This window comes from Nelumbo nucifera, chromosome 4 (assembly GCF_055504915.1).
Source record: "Nelumbo nucifera cultivar China Antique chromosome 4, China Antique-T2T, whole genome shotgun sequence".
NCBI lineage: Eukaryota > Viridiplantae > Streptophyta > Magnoliopsida > Proteales > Nelumbonaceae > Nelumbo > Nelumbo nucifera.
In genome coordinates, this window is record NC_142652.1 from 72,477,252 (window position 1) to 72,489,668 (window position 12,417).

At 40.0% G+C, this 12,417-nt stretch overlaps 1 pseudogene; it reads right to left on the bottom strand.

Moving 5' to 3' along the window:
• Window positions 1-339, bottom strand: LOC104611275 (large ribosomal subunit protein uL29 pseudogene; annotated as a pseudogene).
• Window positions 340-12,417: the final 12,078 nt, after the last annotated feature.

Sequence of the window (12,417 nt, forward strand, 5' to 3'; positions counted from 1 at the left end):
TTAGAATTTGGTGGCATACTTCTTCATTGGAAAATACATCTCCCTCTTTTTCTCCCTCTCAGGCTCCAATAAAGCTTGATGCTTTGTGAGACAATGCCTGATTGCCCGAGTCTTCCTTGACCAAAGATCTAATGGCACAAACTTCTTCTTCTTGTATGCTTCTCTTAATGCAGCTTTCTGCTTCTAGGAAGTAACGGTATTACATGAGCAATGGACAACCTAAAAACCTTAATGGTAAGCCATTCGGAGCAATGCAAGCTCAGCCTTAAGCTCATTAAGTTGGTTTAGAAGCTCAGTTTTTGAGTTTGTTCGGAGCTCGTAAACCTTAATATTTGCCATTTGATGCAATTTCTAATGGCAAAGAAAGCCTCTTGCACTACTCTTATGGAAAAATGCAGGTAGAGATGGCATTTTCAATCGCATAAGTGGGATTTAATTATCAAAAGGGCAGTTTGGGGATTTAAAACTCTTGTAACAGTGAAATGAGAATATGTTTCACTGATAACTGATGGAATGCTAAAGGAGGGGGTCTTTGTTGCAAAAAAAAATGTATAAGGGGGTCTTTGTCACTAACCCCATAGATTTCTTCATACGGTTTTCTTTTAACATATTCATCGTAATCCTGGTGATGGTAAACTACATGTACATTAGCCCCCTACTTATTGATAAGAGTATTTTTGTCAATAAGCATCCTTTGTAGTTTGCTTTGTTAGTCTAGTGTCGTGTAACTGTGATTAGATGATTGAGAATCAGAGATTTGTTGTAGATTGTGGCCTAATGGGTGTCACGGAAGGAAAGAAACCTGGCGATTTTATAATCTATTGGAATGAGGGTCCTGGTTGGGCCTACTTGACTTGTAGTTGTTTTCTAGGTCGTTCGAGTCATCTACAAAGTGTCGAAGGTGTAAGTGATTGTGAAACCATAGGAGCGTTTTGTAAGGTATAGCTCACTATTTCCTTTAATTTAGCCCCCATGTTTCTTGATGGAAGGTCTTTTGTCAAGAAACATGTCTACTATGACTTGTCGTTTTAAGTTTACATTCCCCTTGTATCTTGATAAAAGGCATTCTATTAAGAAACATTATAGAGTGGGAAGAGATTATGTTAAAATTTCAGCCTCCCTATTTCTTGATAGAAGTCATTCTATCAAGAAACATTTGAGAGGTGTACATAGAACCTTAGGCACATCGATAGATGCATAAAGTTGTTGGAACACCCTAATGATTGCATATCGTTGTCAATAAGCATTTGTTGCGAGGTTAATGATGTGTTGTTGGTAAAGTTGCTGGTGGGTTCCCAAAACTAGAGGAAGTTCGAAGATGGCTTTGAAATATTAGGACTTTGCATTTTGGTGAGTGAAATATTAGGTAGGGGAAAATATGGTACAATGGTGGTGTAATAAGAAGCCCCCCATTTAGTTTGTAGAGTTTTGAAAAGAACATAATATTCTTGTGGTGTGATTTGAGAATTTGTTGTGATTGATTTATTATAGCATGCTGATAATGATAATATCGTGGATCGTGATGCATATAGGTTTATTGGGACCATGTGTGGTATGTAATCACATAGCTTGGTTAGTATGTTGAAAGATTAATTAGTTAACTAAAATAGTGCATTATCCATTAGTCTTGGCATGAGATGGGTGGTGTCAGAGCTTCCTAGTGTTAAGTTTTTTTTGCTACTGTTTGATTATAGTAAACTTTGTGGTTTGTTATATTTGTGCTTGTTTGTGATATAGACCAAAGGTAGAGTAATTCACTTGTGCCTGAGGCTAGTTACTTAGGGGTTCGTGTAATGCATGGGGCTGCCATGAATTTCTATTAGATAGATGGATGGTGTTGCCAGGGTTCTGTGGGATAGTCATATGGGGTTACCAAAGATGAATGGGCGCCTTGGGGTTGTCGAGGTCATCATGGGGTTGCTAGGGAATTGGGATATGCACCTAGGGTTGCTAGGGAATTGAGGTGTGTGTCTGGGCTTTCTAGGGCCTTTCTTGGGGTTGCTAGGGAACTGATATGTGCACCTGGGGTTGCTAGAACCTTCTTAGGGTTGCTAAGGGACTGATATGTGTGCTTGGGGTTGCCAGGGAACTAAGATGTGCACCTGGGGTTGCAAAGGAATTGAGATGTGCACTTGGGGTTTCTAGGGCCTTCCTGGGTTGGTAGGGAATTGATATGTGCACCTGGGGTTGCCAAAGCCTTCCTGGGATTGCCAGGGAACTAAGATGTGTGCTTGGGCTTGCCAGGGCCTTCTTGGGGTTGTCAGGGAACTGATATGTGTGCTTGGGGTTGCTAGGGAACTGAGATGTGTGCTTGGGATTTCTAAGGCCTTCTTGGGGTTGCTAGCGAACTGAGATGTGTGTCTGAGGTTGCCAGGAAACTTAGATGTGCACCTGGGGTTGTCAAAGCCTTCCTAAGATTGCTAGGGAATTATTCAACCAAGGTGTTAGCTTGGAGGCGGAGCTTGGGTCTGGTAGACCAAGCTTGTAATGAATAAGCTGCATTGGCGATTAGTGCTTGTTGCTCAAGACTTCTATGTGATGCTATAACAAACATGTTAGCAAGTTTTAGGATATGTGATGAATGCCTAAATATTCATTTAAAACTCATTTTGAAATTCGTGAAATCAACTTAAAGCCATATCTTCACCGAAAAAAAAACCATGTTTGAAATTTTGTTTTTGAGAAACAATGATGAAGCATTATTTTGGAACATATTTTAGAAGGTGGTATTAAATGTATGCCTTTTTGAAAATAACCATTTGATTGGAAATTTCATGTTTTGGAAAGCAATTCTTTATTGAAATATGAGAATCGATTGAAAAGAGGACATAAGATGTTGGAACTGAGTAATACTTCCTACAATGAACCAAAATTATATTTGAAGCTTAGGGTCTAAACTATCATAATCTAAAATATACCAAAAACAAGGTTAGTCAAATATGTGTAAGAGTTTTGCGTTGCTTTGCTAAGACCAATGGAATCCTCCTTTCTAGCAGTTTTCATTACTGGGCAAGAAAGCAAAGATACATACATACATACATACATACATACATACATACATATATATATATATATATATATATATATATATACTCAATTATTTGATACTTAGAGGCAAACGCCACATATAAATATCACCAAGGCAAAATGCTTTCACAACGAGGCGACAAATTCTAGAAAATCAGATAATAGCTTCTGTAGTTCTTGACTCTATAAAGAAAAAGAAAGGCAGACAAGGGTTATTTATTTTGAAGCTAGACCTTAGCAAGGCATATGATAGAATGGAATGGCCTTTTTTGATGCATGTACTACGGTTAAGAGGATTTTTTGAACAATTTTGTGATTTGATCATGAATTTTATTTCTACTGATTATTTTTCTATCATGTTGAATGGGATTCCCTCCCAGCCATTTCAACCTCATCGAGGATTACACCAAGGTAGCCCTCTTTCACATTATTTACTTATTTATTTATTTATTTTGTGTGCTGATGTTTTATCTAAACTATTATTGCGGGACCTTGAAGATGGACATTTGCATGGGGTTAAACTTGGGGCAGGTGGAGTTGTGCTGAACCACATAATGTATGCTGGTGATATTCTAATTTTTGGAAGGAGCACTATGTAGGAAGTCAGCTGAATTAAGGAAATTCTGGACATGTTTTGTTCTTGGTCAGGTCAACAAATCAGTTATGATAAATCATCAATCTATTTTAGCTCTAATGTCCATATATGTTGTCGCCGAATGTTAACTTCCTTTCTCGGGGTTAAAACAATGAGGGGTGACGAATTATATTTGGGTTGATAGTCTTCATGACATTAAGAGTTGTAAAGAAGATGGTTCGAGGGTGATTGAAAAGGTCAAATCAAGATTGGAAGGATGGAAAGGCCATTGTTTGTCTCATGCGAGTACGGCAGTTTTGCTTCGTAGTACAATGTCTGCTCTCCCTACATACATCATGAGCATTAAACTGCTCACAACTTCCCATTGTCAGCAACTTACATCTTTGTTCCGTGATTTTTGGTGGGGTTTTTCTGTTAATAAGAAGCATTTATATCTGTGCAAGTGGACTGATATTACTACATCTAAATTGTCAGGAGGTTTGGGTTTTAAAGATTTTCCTTGTCTCTAAATTATGTTGGAGATTTTTGATTGAGCATTCACATCTATGGGTAAAGGTTTTAGAGTCCAAATACCTTCAACAAAAAAAAAAAATTGGACGGTTTCTTCCAAAAGCACAGGGACTTATATTTGGACGAGTATGCTTAAATGCAGAACTTATCTTAAGCGTGGTTGCTAGTGGTGTATTGGGAATGGTTGGTCTATAGATGCCTTGGCTGATCCTTGGTTGCCTAAACCTTGGACTACTCCCAGGACCTATTTCTCTCTCCCTCATGAGATACCTGTACTACGTGTGGCATATTTTATTGATCCTCACACTAGGTCTTGGGTGCATGAACAACTTTCTTAGTTTTTTGATCCCTCTACGGTGCAACTCATAAAGACCTTACCTCTACCAACAAATGCGGAGGAGATTGATGACAAGCTGGTCTGGACACTTACTCCTCATGGGAGGTTTACAACGTCTTCCATGTACAATCTCTTGTCAACTGATGATGCACACCATTCTAATGCATGTTATGCTTTTGACACAGTAACGTGGAAGAGCTATTGGAGTATTAAACATTTTCCACCACGGGTACAATTCTTTCTTTGGAGATGCTTAACAAATGCATTTCCTATCACTGGTCGATTGGCTAACTATATTGCTGGTATTGACCCTACTTGTCGCTTATGTGGCACTACTATTGAAACCATTCACCATCTATTTTTCGGTTGTTCGGCGACCATATCAGTTTGGTTTGCATCATGTTTAAACCTAAAAGTTGATGATCATATAGACTAGAACCTACAGGATTGGCTATTTGATTGGTTTAAATTTGACTGTCCTTTTAATGAAAGCCAATTATCATGTTTTACTATTGCAAGCATTTTCATGTGGTAGATATGGAAATCTAGATGTAATTTAATCATGGAAAATCGAGCATTTGAACCTATGACAGTTATCTTCAAGGCCTAGTCCCAAGTGGAGGAGATTCGATGCTCTTTGTCAATTAATGGGAATATTTCTAATAGGGCTGTTCATAAGAAGACCCAAACCAACCAAACTGACCAACCCGGTCCGATTCAATCTGAGTTGGCCGGGTTTTCTTTAGCATCGGTCGGTTTCGGGTTTCCACACATGAAAATTGAAACCGAACCGACCCGAACCGACTTAGTTCCTAGTTAGTACCTAACTTAGTTTCTATTTTCTAGTTACTTATAGTTACTTATAGTTTCTACTTTCTAGTCTTCTCTTTAGGAATGCCATTAATGGCAAGCATTGCAAGACAAGGAATGCCATTAATGTCATTAATAGCTTCTTACATTTTTTGGAAGGTTTAAAGAAAGGATCCTATTCTCTAAGGTCCTTTATACCAAATAGGTAATTACAATTAGGTGTCTTTTTTACTTAGATTAGAAGCCTTCTTAGTAACTTCTAACTTGGTCCGCCCTTACTCCCTTAGCCCCTCAACTCAAGCACTTAAACCGACCCAAACCGACCAGGTCGGTTTTGCCTAACACAGGGTTGGTTTCAGTTTCATTTTCAGGCAACCCGACCAGATCAAGTCGGTTGGAAAAACAACAGTAAACCAACCCAACCCGACCTGTGAACAACCCTATCTAATACTACTATCTCAAGGATGGATGACTCCTCCCACTTTTGGTAGAAACCTATCCCTCCTATGTACAAAATCAACTTTGATGGTGCTTTATTGTCTTCAGATGGGAGTTTAGGTATTGTGATCCATGATCACCCAGGTGCTTTTATTTATGATAGATCCATTAAAGTTCCTAAAGCTTCTCCAGAAGAATTAGAAGCAAAATATGCTCATGCCGCCCTTTTGTTTGCTTTAGATTTGTGCCTCTCTTCCATCATTCTTGAGGGAGATTCTATAATTGTGACTACAAGTCTGTTGGAGTTTGGCTCTCATGCTCCTTGGTAGATTCACATGTTTATCGCAGATTGCAGACTTTTTATTAGAGATTTCTCCCACTGCTCAGTAAATTGGGTTGCTCATTCTGGTAATATGGCCACTTATATGTTGGCCAAACATGCCCTAACTATTAATCACATGCATACATGGCCTTTGTGTCCATCTTTTTTACATTCTGCTATCATTCAAGATTGTAATCATGAACAGTTGATTTAATAAATTTGATTATAAGGCACTCCCGCCATATAACATTTTGACCTTCAAAACAAAAAAAAAGAAGAGGCAAACACGTTCAACTCTGTATTTGTTAGACCTAAAAGTATAATATGTCAATTTTCACAGTTGGAGATAACTGAGAACTATTAAATATGCTATATTTAAAATTATTAAGGCTCCCAATGAAAGGACACCCAATATGAGTTCAAATAGCACAAGTGACAGTCATGAAAACTTTAAGATGATTGCCCTTGGAGGCTAGCTCTTCCATCCTAATAAAACACACAGGATCTACAAAAATAAAGGCATATTCAAATAAGGTGCATAATTAGGTTGAGGCGCAAGGTGCACTAGAGGCTTTGTATCCTAGGTATTAGAAAATTCCACAATCATCGGTTGGTGTCAAATCCAACCAAAGATAAAAAGTCTTTTTTGAAGTGAATAATTTGTATATAGTGATGAGCAAGGTTGTCTCCACAGGGATTGGGTGGATTTATTTCCAAGTAAACAAACTAGGGGGTTGTGAAGATAAGGAAGATAAGTTGAAATAAAAGAAAATAACAGAAAGCAAAGATCAAATCGATGGATGATAGCTTCTAGTTGAAGGGACAAGTTCAGCTTTTATTCTTATCATTGATCCTCGATGCAAGGATAAATTCATATGTTTACGAATAAATTGGTTATAGCCATTAACAAGCTCTAACAACCAGCCTCTACTCGTATTATTCGACAACCAAAACAAGCTCTTTGATTGCTTCTCTTATTAATAGACAGTCCTAAACAAGCTCTTAGGATTTAATCTATTAATAGCATTAAGAGGAGAGAGACCCAATTCTGGTCAGTGATCTCACAAGCTCGGACCGTTTAAACCAGATCATATATCTTCCTAACATAGAACGAAAACTTTTTTGCAATCGATTTATGTTAGTTGCCACCCTGATTAAACCTACCAATCATATACGAAATTGGAGGTTCAATCGGCCATAGATTATTCTTATTGAATGAGCAAGGGGCCCTTCTTGCTTAATCAATAAAAATAATCTTTACAGGAAATCGCAGAAAACATATGAATACCCATAAACAATGAACTGAAATAAAAATCAATTAGATCTCACAATGTTTATCGAATCAAAGCTTCCCTAACCCTTTAACTAGAAAATAAAACCTTATAGACACTTCATGATGAAATTGCAGCTTCCAGATGAGAGGGGGCGAACTCTGCTTCTTCCTCCTTGGTTGCTGATTGCTCTCTTTCAAGGTTGAATCTCTCTTGGAGGATTTGATGGTGCCCTTGGGTGCTAGTCCGCCCCCTTTATATAGACTTAGGAGGGAGCTGTCTCCTGCTCCTCTAAGGAGTTCTTTCTTCATTGCGAGTTTAGTTCTCTAATAGATAATGCCTAGATTAGATCTAATCTACTCCTATCTCTTAACTCGTAATCTTAATCTCTTTTATCTTTCTAGAAATACAGCAGAAAATTGAATCTGATAGGACTCTGATGATTCTTATTCATGCATACTAAATTCGTATTGGGCTTTCTCAACGAATTGGGCCGCTGCAAGGCTTCTCTATGAATTGGGCTTCTCTGCGAACTGGGCTTCTGCTGCGAACTGGGCTTCTCTACAAATTGGCTTAGACTTCGGGCTCGATTTTGACCTTGATGCAGTCCGAATATATTAAAACTCAAAACATGAAAGTTGTAGAGGCTTTCCTTATCTTTCCAATTCATCATGAATCATCTCAATCAGAGTCCGGATGGGAGAGTTATGCCTAGATTACCACATGACGCTGAAACTGTGCAAAATTACCCGATTAGCCTTGTCTTTTACCTAACGCCTTCTTTCGTGCCCTAAATCAAAATACAAGAATAGTGAGTCCAATTAGGCACTAAATAAGTATAAAAGACTGAATATTAAGGGGTAAAAATATGATAGTTTTTATTTTCATCAAATGCCCCCACACTTAGACCTTGCCCGTCCTCGGGCAAGACAAAATTCAAGCAAGAACAAACTAACTATCCTACTGATTTTTTTTTTTTTTTAAACTCAACTCCCCTTCATCTTTCTCCACAAATATTCCAGGTTAACTATTGCAAAGCGTTAAATCAACACAACCAAGTCATACACGACTCATCCATCAGTCAATCCAATTTTTGCTACTGCAAACCAGGTAGTAAACTAGGGAAAACATCTTTATCTTCTTACCGCACGGTGCTGAAACTGTGCAAAATTACCCGATTAGCCTTGTCTTTTACCTAATGCCTTCTTTCGTGCCCTAAATCGAAATACAAGAATAGTATGTTCCCCAACGGCATTCAAGTCGACATTACGTCTATCACTACCGGAAGAAGCCATGAATGCTAAGTTTTCTTTCTTTAGAAAAGAGCTAGAGGTTGGGGGAGGCTTTTTGAAGCGTTCCCACAGACGGCGCCAAATGATGATGCATGATCCGGTCGGTCCTAGCTGTCGGTAACCTTGCCTCTGAGGGAGCAGGAGATGCCTGAAACAGGGAGGAAACAAGAGATTCCGAGGTAGGAACCCGACGGGAATGCTCTGATGCCCAAATTAGTATTCTTGAGAAGGCAAGGCAAATAAGAGATTCTAAGACCAGAGGGCACAAAATATCACATACCTTTAATCTGGGGGAAGAGGGCCTTTTATAACTACCCTGGTGCACTCACTCCCAAGCCTCTGCTAGATCAGGTATAACCGCCTCTGTACGGGGCAGGCATAACCGCCATTGTTTTCTCTATCAGGGCCGTCTCTACAACAACTGAGATGGCGGTAGCAGGTGGCCGTTGGAGTACAGTTTTCATTTTGTCAAATCCCTAATCAGTCAGGCGCGCCGCCTCAGAGTACGGGCTTCCTTGTCAGGCACGGTTATTCAGTCACGCGACCTGGAGCCGCGGTGCCAGACTGTCCCGAGGTGCCGGGGTGTGGCTCGGACTGACCCGAGGTGGGTTAGTCCGGGCTTCGTCCTTTGCGGGGTTCCTTGCAAGGCTCGGGACTTCTAGGGAGAGCTCAGGTTCCACTTCTTGGGAAGCGCGGGTTCCTTTCGGGGAGCTCGGGCTTCTTTTTGGGATATGGTTGTCGCTGTGCCGAGCTGACGCTCCTGCCAGGTCATACCCGATTGCTTCCATGTGTCGCACAACCAAAGGGTCGGGCCAAATCTACCTCCATCACATCTCGTTCCATGTGGTGATAGAATCGAAGGGTAGGTAGTAAAGCCAATCCTTAGCTTTATCATCTAATGAGAAAGGAAAGGCACGCAGCTTGATCTTCTCCTCGGTAACACCTTGAGGTTTCATGCTTAAGTATACTACATGGAATTCTTTTAAGTGTTTGTGGGGATCTTCACCTGAAAGTCCACGAAAAGTAGGAAGTAAGTAGGTAAGACCAGATTTGAATTCGAAAGGTACCGCTAAATCTGCATATTTGATGCAGAGTGGTTGTTGGTGCAGATTTGGTGCGGCTAGCTCTCTAAGAGTTCTCTCGTTGATGTTGGCCACGACTTCTTCTTCAGGGTGGTAAGATGGCTCAATGATCTCTGCAGCCGACTTCACCCCGGGAGATGGGAGTGATGCTGATTGGTTGTGACGTTTCTTGGCTTCTTTCCTCAAGTGGCGAACTGTGTTTTCGATCTCGGGATCATAGTGAAGTTCACTTATACGAGAAGAACGAGGCATAAACCAAGGAAAAGGAAATAAATCTACTTAGGACACCAATCCTCAGCAACGGCTGAAGGGATGAGAGATCCATTGAATGGACGCCCAAAGATTGCGGAATAAGGGGGCGAATTTCAAAAATTTTTCTCTCCCTTCAACTGGGAATCACATTCCCTATTTAGAAAATCATTTTTCAATGATCATTCTTGAACCATAAACTGAACTAGATTTGAACCAAAAGGAGTAGGAGAGGATTATACTTGATACGGAGAAACAGTATCTCCCAACGAAGGTGTTCACGCCCAAGGAAGGATCCAAAGACTGCTCCCGAGTAGAACGATTATGCTCTTCGTACATTGTCTTCAGACTGTCCAATACATACTTAGCAAGTTCGATCTGATCGAACTGCCTCCGAATTGGATTGTCTAAAGAGGCAATGATATAGCAGCGGGCAAGGGAGTTTTTCTCCTCCCATTCTTGGTATTCTCTTCTCCGGGCCTCGGAAGCCCTATCTCCCGGACGATCCAGGGCATGATTCTTGGCTACCTTATCCAACTTTTCAGAGGTTAAGACCAACATAAGGTTCTTGTACCAGTCGGCATAGTTTGGGCCCTTCAACTTGTTGTCATCAAGCAATTTTGCAAATTGTCTGTTTGCCATTTTCTGATAAAAGAGCAAACATCAGTCCACAACCTAATTTGATTCATGTTCATTTCATAGATATGGATTTTAATCTACGTTCCATTTCCATTTATTCATCTCTGAGATTTCCCTCATTTCTCAGTGACGGAGACTACGGGTTGTCTTTGGAAATGTGAGAAATCACATAGGGTGCATGGAGCCAACTGTTTCAGCTGCATAACCCCACCACCTTTCTGTGAAGGATCATATCCACTCATCATATGAGTTTTCCCTTTTGGCCTCTGTCAGACAAGGTTCAGAGCCGTTTTCAGGTAAACCTTTCTGTCTAGTGAGTGCTTACCCATCATATTCGTGAACGCCAAGGTACCGTGAGAGAGTTCCCATTTTCTGGTGAAGCCCCTCCCACATCGGTCTATGACGCCCCTATCATCTTACGAAACACTTAGACAAGCCCAACAGCAAATGGATAGCCCATTTTTTGGTGCATTTCCTCATTACTGAAGGATCCATCCTCATGCTAATGATGGAAGGCCTTTAGAGAGTTCATCATATGAATCTCCCTATCACATGCACTCATATTAGCTGGAGGGAACAGTTAATTACGCCCTAGTTTGATTTAGGTCAAACCAAAGTGGCTCCCACTGACTTTCATAAAGCCATATTTCGGTGGGCCTAAATCGGCTAGGGTTCCGCACGTAACCTCTTGATGAGGTGTGGGGCCCACCACTGAGGGAGGTCATCCAATGACCAAAAGGGACACCATGGCAATGATGTGCATTCAGCCATGGTGTGCGCAAGAGCCACTATCGATTGAGCATGGGCCAAGCACTTATGGCCCATGTACGTAGCACATCACACATCCATACATCTCATGCAGGGATAAATTGATCAAATCAATTAATCATTTGTAAGGCCCATTTGAAGCCCATTTTGAATCTATAATATTAACCATTAATATTATCTAGGTATATGGGTCGAATTAGGGTTGATTGGTTCGGCCCATATAGCTTTAAGAGTTAAGTGGGCTTTTAGTAGTTTTAACTGTTTAAAACTGGGCCTTTACAGGTTGGGCCGAATTAACCATTTAATTTAACATCAATCCTCAGGCCCATTAGTGGAAAAATTAGGGCTGACTTTCATCCTTGATTAAACGCTAGATTCAGTCCAAACAGTTTGAACCAATCTTGGTTCGAATGGGTCTAGGGTTTGATCTTTAATTAAACCTTTAATTCAAGAAAATAATCTGAAATTAATTACTGATAAAAGAAAAATCAAGAATCAGTCAAACAGGGCTGTTCGCACAATCCATCCTACAAAACAGAGGTTAGATCACAGTTTGCAGTTTCATAAACTGCAAATTGCAGATTGTAATTCTCCCATCTACGAAATTTCCTTCTTTGCGAAATCTCCTTTTCTGCGTCGCCATCTCCGATCCAAAAATAAAATAAATAGAAATCCTAATTTCTATTAATAATTACATCAGATCGAATACCTATACATTCAGTCTAAAAATAAAAAAAAAATTATTTTACAGACCAAATGTAATAAAGCAATCCAAAACTGTAAAATCGCAGGTTCCCCGCACAAATCAAGATTTCGATCTCCTCTTGTACGAACAACCCATAAATCAAGAAAATCATAAAGAACAATTCTAAACAATAATCAGATTTATATAAAAATAATTTTAGATTATTCGCCCATCAATTTTGGGAACAAATTTCCCGAAACCCATATCTGCACAAATTGGGTAGAACGCCTTCTGCCTATTTGCGCAGGTTCAAATCTGAAGCAAATTGGTTCAAGATTTGAACCATGGCTCTGATACCACTGAAGGGATGAGAGATCCATCGAATGGACGCC